Source organism: Rousettus aegyptiacus, unplaced genomic scaffold, assembly GCF_014176215.1.
Source record: "Rousettus aegyptiacus isolate mRouAeg1 unplaced genomic scaffold, mRouAeg1.p scaffold_m13_p_1, whole genome shotgun sequence".
NCBI lineage: Eukaryota > Metazoa > Chordata > Mammalia > Chiroptera > Pteropodidae > Rousettus > Rousettus aegyptiacus.
In genome coordinates, this window is record NW_023416284.1 from 15,049,849 (window position 1) to 15,064,298 (window position 14,450).

The following is a 14,450-nucleotide window of genomic DNA, read 5'->3' on the forward strand; positions in this document are numbered from 1 at the left end:
TGTGAAGGGATGGTGCATAGTGCAATTGGAACATACAAAATGGGCAAGGCGAGTCAGCCAGGTGTGGGTAAAGAATTCCAGACAGAGCAAACAGTATCTGTAACACTCTGAGGCAGGAAGAGCCTGGCACATTCCAGGGAGTAAAGGCTAACGCACAAGCAGCTTCCCCCTCAGTGGGTGTGGGTGTGTGTGTGATATTCAACTATCCACAATCAAGTCATTTTTGGATTTAAGATTTAGCAGAGCAAAGTAATTTGAGGAAACTTGGAGTTGATAACATATAAAGTAAAAAAGCATGGAAAAAGGAGTTTTGGGCACCACGAATCTAAGCTCAGCAGGTTGACACATGGACGTAAATTTGATTATAGTTTCTGGCAGTTGAAGCAAAAAGAAAGGAAATGGCTATACATCTTAATTTCAGGAAAACTTAGGGTTTTTGTTGTTTTTAAACCTAAAGGACAAGAACAGAAAAGGGCTGTTTTTACAGATTGATTTTTAGAGTGAGTTGCAATAAGGCAAAAGTTAAGGAAGCCATTTCTGTAAGGGCTGAACTTTACATCTAGTGATGAGTAATAGAATCTCGTGTGTGTGCAGCAACCTAAGAGTTTTCAAGGATCTTTCGTGGGACTTTTTCAATTTTATAATAATGTGATGGGAAAGCACAGAACATCCAGTTTTTAAGATGGTTGTTGCTGACTTAATCCCTTCCAATATGAACAAACCAATAAACATCCCTGGGCTACTTGAATACATCTAGCCAATCCACTCGTTTACTTGTCCCATTTATTCAAGAGGCTTTTATCCCTTCACTTGACTGAGCTGCTCTTGTTAAGGTGAGCAGTAACCTCTATTTTGCCAAAGCGAATGATTAATTCCTGATCCTTATGGTAGCAGCCCTGGGGGCAGGATTTGGCTCCGATGTCTCCTTGCTGAAACATTTTCTTCACTTGGGCTCCAGGAGGCAATGCTGATTTGCCTTTTAGATGCAGCAGCAGTGTGTTCCTGCCTTGCTAGCTGTTCCTTTTATCTCAAGTGGATTCTTTCAAGCATGAAGTGATGGAGTGTGTCTTTCTTTGTCCTTGGTGGCTTTCCCTACATTTAATCTCTAGTCCCTTGACTTTAAATGGCATCTTTTTGATGTGTCAGATTTCTTTCCAGTCTAAACTTACACCTGACCTAGGCCTCTAGCCAGCTACCTACTTGATTACTGCATTCAGACATCTGAAATGCGTACCGAATTGAGCATGTCCAAAATAGGGTGTTTTAGGACCATCTTCCGATTGTACCCTTGTCTCATTTCAGTGCCTGTCACCCTCATGTCCTCAACATTGAGTCAGCACCGCCAGCAGCAGTATTGTCCACCCTCCAACACACACAAGCCACTCCACTCTCCACAGCCTGAGTCAGATCATGGTTATAGCTCAAAACTCCTGGATTGCTTTCTGCCTCAGAGTAAAATCTAAATTTCTTCCTATGACCCGCAAGACCCAGCAGCATTTTGATGAAGCTGCTTTGGCAACTTCATCTTTTCTCAATCTGCTCAAGCCATAGCAGCCACCTTGCTCTTCCTTTAACCCATCGGAACTGATTCCTCCCAGGGCCTTGGTTTCTTCTGTTTCCCCTTCCTGGAAGGTGCCACCTTCTAATCTGCTTATTTTCTTGGTTTTCCTCAGACTTCCCTAACTCCTTAATTTTATTGTATAGCAATTATTACTACATGAGGTGATCTTTTTGGTTCCTCGGAACATGATCTTGTTCTGGATTGTCTCTAGTGCCTGGTACACAGAGGAAGCAGAACTTTTTGATGAATGGGCGAATACATAAGTGATTGATTGTCATCGCCTCTGCAACTTGCTAGGTGCTCCCAGGGTTTGAGGTAAAAGAAAATGAACAGGTGTGATGATTGCTGCCCTCAAGGAGTATTTGCGTATTGGAGATACAAACGTGCAAACAATTTGGAATGGACAGAGCATAGTTTAGTAGACCAGGATTTCTACCACGGCTTTCTATTGTGTAACCTTGGTCAAGTTACTTGACCTCTAAGTGGTATCATTTCCTCTATAGGAAGTGATGGAATCTACCTCAGAGTCGTTTTTGAAGATTTAAATGTGTTAATACATATAAAACAATGATAGCACAGAGAAGTTTGATTTTCTTAGTACCATGCCATGTATTCTAGTAATAATGGCAAATTTTAGTTTAGACTTCTAAAAAGGGTTTTAATCAATTTCTATTCAATGCAATTTTTCTTTTTCTCTTTTTTTAGTTATAACACCATAAAATTCGCTTTTAAAAGTGCAACTCAGTGGCATTTAGTATATTCACAAGGTTATGAACCATCATCACTACCAGTGTTTAGGAGTAATGTGTTCGAGGTTCAACCATGGTACTTCATTTCTTTTTATTGCTGCATAGTATTCCCTTGTGTAGGTATATCACATTTTGTTTATCCATTAATCATTTGACATTTGGGCTGCTTGCACTTCCTGGCTGTTAGGAATAAAGCAGCTATGAACACTTGCATACGCGTTTCTGCGGACATGTTTTCTCAGGTACATAACCTAAGAGCGGAATTGCCGAGTCACATGGTAACTCGACTTTTCCTTACGGCAGCTGCAGCATCACATGCTCACCAGCAATGTGTCATTTTGATTATAACCATCCTCCTAGTGGGTGTGACAGGATTTCATTGTGGTTTGATTTGCATGTCCCTGACAGCTAAGGATGTTGAGCATCTTTTTATGTGCCGATATACCATAATGCCATTTTAAGCTAATTTGTGTCTACATGAGAATATTTCTGAAATTGTGTCTGTAGGTTTATGTTTGTGGCTCTCAGAGTCTCTGTAGAGTAGAGCTGATAATGTGTTTGTAAAGTGCTTTGTAGTCATAACCCATTTTGGAGGTTGGGGCTGGGGTACTGGCCAAGCAAAAATCTGTTTCCATTTTATAAAGAGGCTCAGGAGGCTCAGGGAGAGTGCGGCCTAAGGTAACAAACACCTGAAGGTCTAGTGAATATTACCTGTCCTACCATCTGATAACCCATTATTTTTTCTCAGTATACAGATCTGGTATTATAGCAAACACATAAGATGATAAATACAGAAACACTGCCCAACTGTGTTTGGCTATTAGAAGAGCCTTGGGGTTTAGGATGTAGCTTAATACTTTGATATCCAAGTTTAGCACTTGAAAATTGCATGGCATTTATATTTTGAGATTCCAGCTCTGCTCCATCCTGAAAGATGAGCTCCAAGAGTCCAAAAGTATATTTTGCCTTCTGAAAGCTTATTTGTAGTATATTTCACTGGCAAGACCCATCTTAGCTCGTACCAGACATTGATTGCCTTTTAACTCAGGAACTCTATTGCTGTGCTTCTAATTGATCTTCCACACAAATCTGCTTTCAGAGGAAAGATGAATTGATTGGATCACAAAAATCTTCAGGTTTTTCTGAAGGTCTCGGCAAAAAACTTTCATATTTGTCAATCTGTAGCAAGTCAGCAGGCTTTTGTATCATGAGGGTTTTTTTTTTTTTTGCCAAGATGCCCTTTTATTTTAGGTGCGTGAGGAGGAGGACTCGGTGTGCTGATTCGCAAGAGTGGCGCCATATGTGCAGAGCTGTGGGTACCTTTCACCAGATGGGGCATTCCTCAGCTCGTCAGCTAGAAGCTACCTTAAGGAAGTGTTTTGGAGACTGCAGGTTGAGACCCCAGTAGGGAATTGTAAAATTTAATGGGTCGCAACTGGCATTAAAAGAAAAAAATGAAATGGTAAATTTGAGTTAATCACATAAAGCAGGTGAAGTATCATTTCGTGAAGTGTGTGCATCTGTGTGCATGTATTAGAAAAATGTATTCTAATGTGATTTGGTCAACAAAATAGAAAGTTGCTACCTTACAGATCATCTGATCCACCAGTTTTTAAACTGTCTTAAGTGGAGAGAGTTATGCTTCAAATTTTCTAAGATGGGGCCACTAGTGCTACCTACTTTTGTTGAAGGACTGAGAAATGATAAAGGTAGGCCTTGCAAGTGATTGACTCTGCTTTGAGGTTTATGTATGATAGAAACACACACACATACTTTTTTTTTTTTTAACTTTGAGCTTTCCTGTTGGATTGATTCTATTTGAATAAAGGGATCCACAACCGAAATTGTTGATCTAGCCTAGCCCTTGTCTTCTACAGAGAGGAACTGACTGCCCACCCACACACCGCAGGAAAGACATGGCTCCCCCAGGTACTTTCCACTCCATCACACTGCCTCAGCCAGGGGGTGTTAAAGTCACCCAACTTTAATTCCGTTGTAATGAAAGGAAACACCAAGTGAGATGAGCCAGGTGCCTCTGAAGCAGGAGCAGAAGTAACCTTTAGTGGATGTTGGTAATGTGAAAAGGATGGTTTTGTAAATCCAAAAGTCTGACATCTGTTCTTTCAAGTACAACCAGTTAGAGACTCTTCTGGCATTTTAAGCGTGGAGGCTTGGACCCACCCAGAGTGGCGGGACATCCTGCAGCCAGGATTTGCTTAGCATCTGCCAGGTGCTCGAGGCTGCTGCAGGCCTGACATCTGGTGATCTTCACTTCCACTCCTTTGCTTTTCCTGTTCTCTGCTTGGAATGTCCCTTCCTGTCTCCTGGTGTCCAAATCCTTTTTTGGACTTATAAATGTATTTAAAATATTTTCTAATTATTAAAAAAAAAAATTGCATGCTCACTTTTAGAGAATTTGGGTAACAAAAATGTAGAGAAAAAAGTGGTTGGCAAGCCCATCATCCAAATATAACCAAGGACACCTGTCCTAAGTCTCGTACTCTACTTGACAACACCTGACCCACACTGAGTACCCCTCTAGTATATGGAACAAACTGGGTTTGTTCCTATATATTTATAAGTACATATGTAGCTATGAATATCAGGGCCATACCATGTATACATGTTTACTATTCTTTTTTTCATTGGGCATATCATGAACATATTGTAGAATACGTTTTAAATGTTTTCTATAACCAGGAAATGTGGAAATGACATTACCCCATACCAACATTGAAACACAGCTACAGTTCTTTTTCGTGTATTTCTTACCTAGGTATTTAAAAAAATTTTTTAGATACCTCTCTATTTAAACTTGCCTCTGGGTAAAATGATAATAATGGTACCCACCTCATAGAGTTTCAGGGAGGATTAAATGAGATGATACTGGGTTGCAACCTGCTCAGGAGCTTCCCAGGTATAATCTGAAACTGGCCCCCAGAGAGAGACCAAAGTAAAAACGGACCACTTCAGACTGGTAAGTGGCACTCTTAATAAGCAAAGGAACTTAGACGTTTGTCTTGGCAGCCTAAAGATGAGTAGGTTTCCATACACATCTGCCAAATCTTAAAGGTTCCATGTAGAGGACTTAACTGAGTTCGGTCATGTACCCAAGAGGCCTTAACTGAGGTCAGTCATGTACCCAGTCGAGATAACATTTTTATCTCAAGGCCGTATCCTTGGGGCAGCTTCTCAGAGCAGGGAAGGCAAGCGGACTACATATTCCAAAGCACTGGGGGGGGGGGGGGAGTGGGGAGCCTCTAACTGCCCGGGTCCAGCTCAAGGGTCAAACCAGTAGTCACATCTTGTTGAACCAAATGTAGCCCCAATGGAGTTCATGGCATATGGCAGGGAAGGGGCCGGGGGAGCAGAGGGATAATCGGTAGTGATAAAACAAAACCGTGTAACTGGGGACAAGGTATGGGAGCAGTGCACTGCAACAATGGACAAGAACAATGTTCTGCAGATATCTTCTTAACCACAAACGTACTGTTGAGACCGGGCAAGTGACATTACCTCCCTCGGCCTCAGTTTCATCTTCTGTAAATTTGGCATGGATTCAAGAAGGTAATGCATATAGAGGGCTTAGCTCATGCCTGGCACGTCATGAGGGCTCCATCAATGGGAGTTAGGACCATGTTTCATCAAATCGTGGAGGCCGGCAATTGGAGGATGCACTGCATCCTGCTCGTTGTAAAACATACTGTGATTTCAGAGAGGTTCAAGTGGAGCGGGGGAAGTATCTTACATTACACATTATAATGTACATGTCTTACATTACATATAGTGTTATTACTCACCGTAAGCTCTGGAACGCCAAACGTCACACTCACCTGTCTGTCAATTTCTCCATCCATCTCTGCTCCATTTTGTCTCTCAGTCTCTCCTGTTTCGGCAGTATTCTCATGTTCTTCCACTAGGTGGCACCCTGCTCCTGGGCGCCTACCCCTGGAGCCACCTTAGAACTCAATTCTACTCCCGCTCCCCCTTTTTCTTCCTCTTTCCCTTGCCCTCCATCCCTGTCTTTTTTCCTGGCAGCAAGAGGCTCCAGTTGTCAGAGGCTTTCTGGAGAATTCCAGAGCTTAAAGAACAGTTATGGGACCCTACAGTCCACTGCTCCCAGTTCATCCCAAGTTGGAATTCCTTCACAGCTACGCCCAGCTCTCTTAGTTCTCACTTACACACCTTCAGTGACAGGAAACACACTACTTTATGAAGATTCTATTATGGAAGGAATCCACGCACCAGTCATTCCTGTGGGCTCTGAGGACAAACCTAGCTGGGTTCACATGTCTCAGCTTTGCTCCTTGCTCAGCTGGTGACTCAAACTCTTGTCTACTTTGTTTACGGGCGAATCTCCAGGGCCTGGCACAGGAGAGGCACTCATTTAGTGAGCAAGTGAATGAACAAACCCAATTTTGTGCATCAGTTTCCTCACCTGTGAAATGGGGTCAATAATAGTATTTACCTCATAGGGCTGGTAGGATTAAACAGGACAGGACCTGTAAACAAGCTTAGTCCCAGACCCAGTACCTAATAAGTCTTCAATAAATTCTTCTTTTATTTTATTTTCTACTTATGGAGGGCTCTACTCTTATTATCTGAAACTTCTCCTTTAGAGCAAATCGAATTCTGCGTCCTAGAACTTTCCACACAACTGACCTTGATCTTAGCTCTGCCCCTTGGAACCACAATTCATTCAGCTCAGGTCAGCTCAGTGTCTACATCTCACCTGTATGCCAAGCACTGGGGTTACCAAGATGAAGACATGACAAGAGTTCCTGTGGGTGCCTCTTGGTCTAGCCAGGGAAAGAGATAATTGAGCAGCAGTGGGTCCCTAGTGAAGATTATGAATGAATAATAAGATTTTTTTTTTTTGGTAAGGTTAAGAATTTTAATTAAAAACAAAAAACCAACACAAAAACGCCTCCTATGCAAATGGAGTTACACAAATGAACCTAAATGGATAAATGTGATCATTTATACCTCCTTTTATTTGATATGTTTGAGTAGGTTTTTCTCTCTGATAGAATTTATTAAGCCTTTACTGCACCTCATTTTATTCTTCTGCTTTTGTTCCTAGGCATTCTATCCCCATTTTATAGACAAACCAGGGCACAGAGAGTTTGAGTAAGCTGGTGAGCAATAGACTCAGGATTTGGATCGTGTCCGACTCCAGAGCCCACACCTCACCCTCTAAGCCACTTTATCATTACACTCTAGAGGATGCTCTCAGGCCCTTGGGAAATTTCCTGTTCCTGAGCATTCTACCACCACTACCTGTCATTGTGGCTTCCAGCCTCTGTCCCCCATTAGAGCCATGTTTCATTCAATTGGAACCCCATGCGGCTCGGTAGAGTGGTAGCCGCCCCAGCTCCAGGTGGGCTAAGATGGCTTAGGCCAAGTCACACATCATCCCATCTCTCCAGTCACCAAAAATGGACACTTCTTCAGTGAGAGCCAGTGACTGAGGAGAAGTCAGTCTGGCTTTTAGGGAAGAAAAGCTGTGGCTCGCTTCTGTAAGAAGCAACTCGGAGAGCTACTCTGTGTCTCTGGACCCGCGTTGAGGGGATGTGAGAGCTAGAAGTGCAGCAGCTCTCACTGACAAAAGAGGATTCCTTTGGAGGGCGAAGCCAGCACACAGAGGAAGGCAGAGCTCATGGACTTCAGGGAGAAATAGGACCTAGTCTGTGTTTTTTATTCATTACCTATTGTGTAACAAATTGCTCCAAACTTAATAGCTCAAAACAACAAATGTTTATTACCTCACGCCGGTGAGGATGAGGAATTGGAAGAGGCCTAGATGGGTGTTCTGGCTCATGAGTTTATAGGAAGAAGTTGGTTATGGATGCACTCATCTGCAGGCTGGAGGGTCCACTTCCAAGATGGCTTACTCACAATGGTTGTTGGCGAGAGGCCTCAGTTCCTAACCAAGCGGGCCTCTCCATGGCTGATGGCGTTCACCAGGACAGGTGCTGAGAAAGAGAGAGACAGAGGGAGAGAGAACCAACAGTGGCTCTTAGGACCTAGTCTCTGAAGTGGCATATTGTCATTTCCACTTTTTTTTATTCTCCGGAAGCACGAGAAGGGTTTGGAGTAGGCTCTGAAGTCAGACGCTAAGTCCAGCCCACATCAGAGGGAGGAGAATTAGGCTTCCTTTGGAGGGAGTGTCAAAGAATTTGTGGGCTAGTCTTAAACCACCACTGTGGTGAAGTCACTTGAGCTGCTGGACCAGACCACACCTGAGGATCCATCTCTGACCTTCTATATACATGAGGTAGTTAATTCCTCCTATTGCGTAAGCCAGTTTGAACTGGATTTTCTGATCCATGCAAATCAAAGAGCCCAGTGCCTCACAGGAAGTGCTCTCATCTTCCTTATCTCCTTCTCCAGACCTGTCTAGTCTGACCATGTTCCTCTCAAAGGTCAGAGCTGGGCCCAAGCTCCAGGAGAGAAAGAACAGGCCCTTGACAGCTTTCGGTCCTTTATCCCAGGGGTCCCCAACCCCTGGGCCAATGACTGGTACTGGTCCGTGGACTATTAGGAACCAGGCAGCACAGCAGGAGGTGAGCAGCTGGCAAGCAAGTGAAGCTTCATCTGCAGCCGCCCCCCAGCGCTAGCATCACCGCCTCAGCTCCACCTCAGATCATCAGGCATTAGAGTCTCATAGGAGCACCAGTCCCTGGGGCCAGAAAGGTTGGGGACCGCTGCTTTATCCTACAACAAAGTATATGCCACAGTTCCATGACCGCTGGTAAAGATAGCTGTGGAAAAACCACACTGTTCTGTTGACTCATGACTCATGTATTCATCTTTCCACTGGCTGCGCCTGCTAAGACATGACTTTTCCATCCTGGACTTGCTCTTAAACATGGACAATTCCAGCTCTCTCTGGATCAGTCCCCTTCCAGGGGATGGGGATGGAAGGTTCACATGGCCTAGGAGGAAGCGTTCTGGGTCAGCCTCCGCCCTGCCTTGCTGAGTGAGCTTGAGCAAGTCTCTGCTCCTCTCTGGGCCTCAGTGTCCTCCCTATGAAACTAGAAGTTTGGACTAACAAGCCTGAGGATGCTTTAGGATTTTCTTAGTTCACCTCTGTCCAGAGGAGACCTGAAATTTAAGGAGCAGCCTTACTTCAGACAATTGAAGTCTTGTGTGGCCGTTCATACCGCAGCAGAGATAACTCCTCACACTTTCTGCCCTTTGCCACCTGCCATCTCATTTGATCCTCCCAGCAGCCAGGGAGGCGACAGGATGAGGCCAAGCTGCAGGATAGATACAGTCTCGCCCCCAGGGCCTGCGATAAAACAGCCGCTGTCCTTATTGAGTGCTTTCTGCCCACCGTGTGCCAAGTACTTTATGTGTGATCATCTCGTTTCAAGCTCACCCTGATGGGTGGTTACTATTATTACCCCCTTTTACAGATAAGGAAACCGAAACCCAGAGGGGTGAACTAACTAGTCCATGGAAAATGCAGCAAAAGTTAGCAGTGAAGCTGGAATTCAATCCCAGTTTCAATGTCTCCGAGAGACTTGGGTTTTTGAACAAATTCTGCACACTTACTCATTCTGTGGCCGAGGTAAACCATGCATCCCTCTGAGCCTCAGTTTCCTTCCCTGTAAAATGGGGATAATTATTCTCATCTGAATTGTGAAGGTTGGGGGAAAGCGTTTTTAGTGAGGGAATGTATGTGAGCATTCTTTGTGTACTGCGAAGAGCTGTCCGAATGTAAGAAATCGTTGTTTTTCTTAATCCCAGTGCAGGAACTGGGACAGGAAGTGGGCAGGCTGACCAGGGTGGGCCAAGCGTCCCTGAGTGGCTGTTTCCACCCTCGGCGTACATGAAGTCCCCGGGAAAGGAGGGGGAAGGTCAGGGGAACAGGTCAAAGCTCTGGGTCCTTATCGAGAGCATTCCCTCTACAACAAGGCCCTCCTGGCGAAGAGAAACTTCTGGACTGTCACCACTGAGTTCCAAGCATTCCAGAGGACTCAGTGGGGAGGAAATCTGTCATCACCTGACCCGGCATCAGCCGGAGAGGCCAGGATGGGTTAGCTGTCCTCCTCCCTCTCAGCCTCTGCCCTCGCCCTGCCCTGGTCTCACTGTCCAGCACCCAGCCGATGCCCAGCCCCCATAGCCTGTCTTACCAAGCCGAATGCCAGGCTCCAGCAGTGAAGACCACTATTGCCCAGTCTTACTGAATGGCAGCTTTGGAAGGTGACTAGAATTTGGCGTCAGGACGCCTGGCCTCTGGTTCTGGTTTAGTCCCTTCCCCTACTGGGAAATAAGGAACGTTAGCTGGAGGGGACTGGCATCCTGCTTAAGTCGTGTCCTGGGCGTAAACGATAGCCACCTGCTACCGTTGTCACCAAGTGCTGCTCCTCGTTCCTTCTTCCCTGGCTGCTGAAGAAACTGCTTCTTCTACACCTGCAGCCCTCTTGGTTGGTTGTCAACAGTACTCTAGCCCAGGCATTTTACACTCAAGGCATCCTGAACATTTTATGTCTCTGATTCTTTCTTGCTCCCAGTTAGACTGAGAGCTCCTTGAGGACACAAGATCGGAGCCTGTTTACTTCTGCGCTCGTCTCGAAGCCTCGCCCAAGGAAAATGCAGCACAGAATAGAACCGCAGACCCGTTGGCGATGGTGCTGTTGGACCATCCTTGAGGTCCTTGATGGACACCTGCTCGACCCGCAGTACCTGTAGGAAAGAATTCTGGCCACGCAGAAAGGAAACCCGGCTTCTGTCCCTGGCTCCACTCCATTCGGCTTATATGACTTTAGGCAGGCCCTTCCCCTTTCTCGGAAGCATCTGTGGTTTCTCAGAATGTGCTCAGTGTGGGCCAAGCACGCAGTGGATGTTCCTCGGGGGTGGGGAGAGGCCGCGGGCATGACCTGGTACTCTAACCCTTACCCCGCCACCCAGAGCAACTCTGCCCTTCGCTTTTAACTTTTATACATTGGACTTTCGTGTGAGATTTTTTTGTTTTATTTTTAGCTTTACTGAGGGGAAACTGACATATAATAAACAGACATATTTAAAGCATACAATTTGATAATTGTTGATGTATATATGCTCATGAAACCAACACAATCAAGATAGTGAACATATCTGTCACCCTCAAAACTATCCTCATACCCCCTTTTAAAATTCCTCCCGCTACCCAGGAACCACCGATCTGCTCTCTCTCTCTCTTGCTGCACGCCAGTGTGCATTTTCTAGAATTCTACGTAAATGGAGTCATACAATACGTACTCTTTCTTCGTCTAGCTTCTTTCAACCAGCACAATTCTTTTGAGAGTCATCTATGTCCACACATTTATCAGTGGTTCATTCCCTTTTAATGCTGAGTGGTATTCTGTTGCACGGATACCCCACGATTTGCTTATCCATCAATCTGTCGACAGGCATTTAGGTTGTTCCTTCGTGCAAGATTTTATCTGAAGATATTGCATTCCAGAAAATAAAAAATAAAAGCTAGACGAGATGACCCCTGGTCACAGGTTTTTAAGAACTTGGACTCTGGGGCTTCGAGGACAGGGGAACTGCCATTTCTGAGCCCCGATGGGTGCCGGGCACATGACTGCATGTGCTCATTCAATCGCAGCAGGTTTGCGACACAGGTGCCATTGTTAGTCCCAGTTCACAGACTAAAGGGCTGAGTCATAAAGACCTCAAGGTAGCCGTCCGGTGACACACTTCTCGCGGTGACTCAGACCCAAGGTCTGGCTGCTTCGGAGCCTAGGCCCGTAGCCACCACATGCCTCTGGTTCCTTGGCTTACTTTGACTCACTGTGTGGTCGACGTTGAAATTTGTCTTGGCTCTCATCGTGCTGGACCCACTGGGGACACCCAGTCAAGCTTGGGAGGCATGGTGGGGAGCTGGGGCCAAAGAGTGGCAGGAAGTGAGCCAGCCGCATTACCCGGGGACACCTGGTCCCAGACACGGCAAAGGAAGATAAGAGGGAGCCCTCTGTCAAGTAGAGGCCACTGGGCTTTTCACACATGTCCTCTCCTCTGATATTCACAGCAATTGTGAGGTAGGAAAGATCATCTCCATCTTATGGGTGAGAAAACTGAGGCTCAGCAGAGTCTATTTATTAGTTAAGATTCTGTCACCAACCAAAAGCCGCTTAAGTGATAAAGACGTTAATGTGACAAAACCTCCCCTCCCCCCAAAGTTCTAGGCTTGGTAAGTTCTAGTTTCTTACTTCCAGGATTCCACAGGCTTTCGGGACCCAGGCTCTTTCCCTTTTTGTGGGCTCCCTCCTTCATGCCTTGGCCCATCCCTCCCTCACAGTCCCCAAAGGGCTGCAGTGGTTTCAGGGGTCAACTAAGGCATCCAGGGTCAATCAGGGAACTTTCTTCTCTCTTGTCCCCCTTTTAAGAGAGAAGAGACCCTCCCAGTAGCTCTCAGGAGACTTCCCCTCACTTCTCATTGGTCAGAATTGCCTAACCCACTCACTGGGTAAAAGAGTGAGACCTCACGTGCTCCAGACCCATCGGGAGCCACCTCCTGGGGCTGGGCTCTCCTGCAGGCTAGGGGTGCTGTGAGGAGCACAAACAGCATCAAGGTTTTGCTCTTGAGGAAGAAAGGGTCTTCTCCAGGGGAAAAGAGACTTACTGAAGGTCATCCAGCTTGTCAGAGGTGGAGCTGAGCCTTCGAACACGCGGGGGGGTTTTGCCTGGCCCGTTACTCTTCCACCATTTTTATTTTCCTCGTTTCATAGAAGAACAATTTGAGGCTCCTACCATAAACCCAGAACAGCTCCTTTGCTCCACTGGAGCCTAATAATCCTTGATGTGCCTGCCATCTATTATCCCAGCACCTATGAGGTAAGATGCTACTGTACTCGTTTTGCAGAGAAAAACACACAGGCAGCACAGAGAGAATAAGAAGCTTGCCTGAGATCACACAGCCAGAAAGGGGTTGTGCTGGCATTTGAACCCTGCCTGGTATTCCAGGATTCTACCACACCAAAAGGTCAAGGGCGGACAGTGGAGGAAGACTGGGCGGGTTGGAATAGTCCCCAAGCTACATAGGGAGGGCTGAGCAGTAACAGGTGAAGGCCAGCTGCTTGGGAAGCCCAGTGGCTGGGAATGGGGCCGGGGCCAGGCCAGCTGGCAGGCCCAGCTGAGCCTGCAACATGAGTCCAGGAGCCATGACTGCCCACCCACCTGCCTCTCGGGTTCCAGGCCTCCTGCCCAGCTTCCTCTAGGAGCCGGAAGTACTGATTCAGGTTTTATGAGCAAGAAGCACTCACAAGACAGCTCAATGAACCACAAACCCTTACAGCCCCGAGGAACTCCAAGGAGAATTATGTCCAACCTCCCCATTTTCCAGATAGGAGAAACTGTGGCTAATCTCACACAAAGAGTTTTGTTTGTGTCTGTTTTATTTACTGCTTCATCCCCGTTGCCTAGAACACATATTAGGCATTCCACAAACATGTGTAGAATGAATGACTGACTCATTGAATGCATGGTTTTTATGAGGCATTTAGCACTGCAATAGAAACCAGGCCTTCAAAACAGAGCCTCTTCTCCTCCAACCCCTCAGGTCACAAGTGGAAAGATCCTGGTCGGAGAAAAGTGCCTTGTCCACCGTCAAGAGTACATCTTGACAAGCCACACAGGTTCTCACGGGCACGACATTGAATACGCTTCTCCAGCACCTCGACACAAACGCACACACACCTCACTTGAGTTACAAGGATAGAAACCATTCAGTTCACTTAGAAATAAATGGGGGTTGGGGTGTTAACGGCAGGATCTTTGTGCAAGAAACTGCAGCCAGAGCTCCCAAGGGGCCAGAGGCAAAACCAGAAAATATAAAATGACATTACCCGCCACCACCCCTGCCCATCTGGTCTGCACGCCTATTTTTTTTCTCCCTTTCTCTGCTTTCACTAGCTTTCACAGTGCTCCTGGCTGCCCCAGGCCAGTCCTCTCAGACACCCACCAGACACTAGTGTCTGGGTCTCAATCTTAAATTCTAGGAGACTAAGCCTGATTGGCCCTCTGGGATGGGGAGTCGCTCCCAGTCCAGGAACTACTACTGCCCACGACCCAGGACTGTGGGAGCAGATCTCAGAATGGGGGAGCAGGTGGCTCCTCTAAGAGGAATGTGGACGGTGGAGGACGTG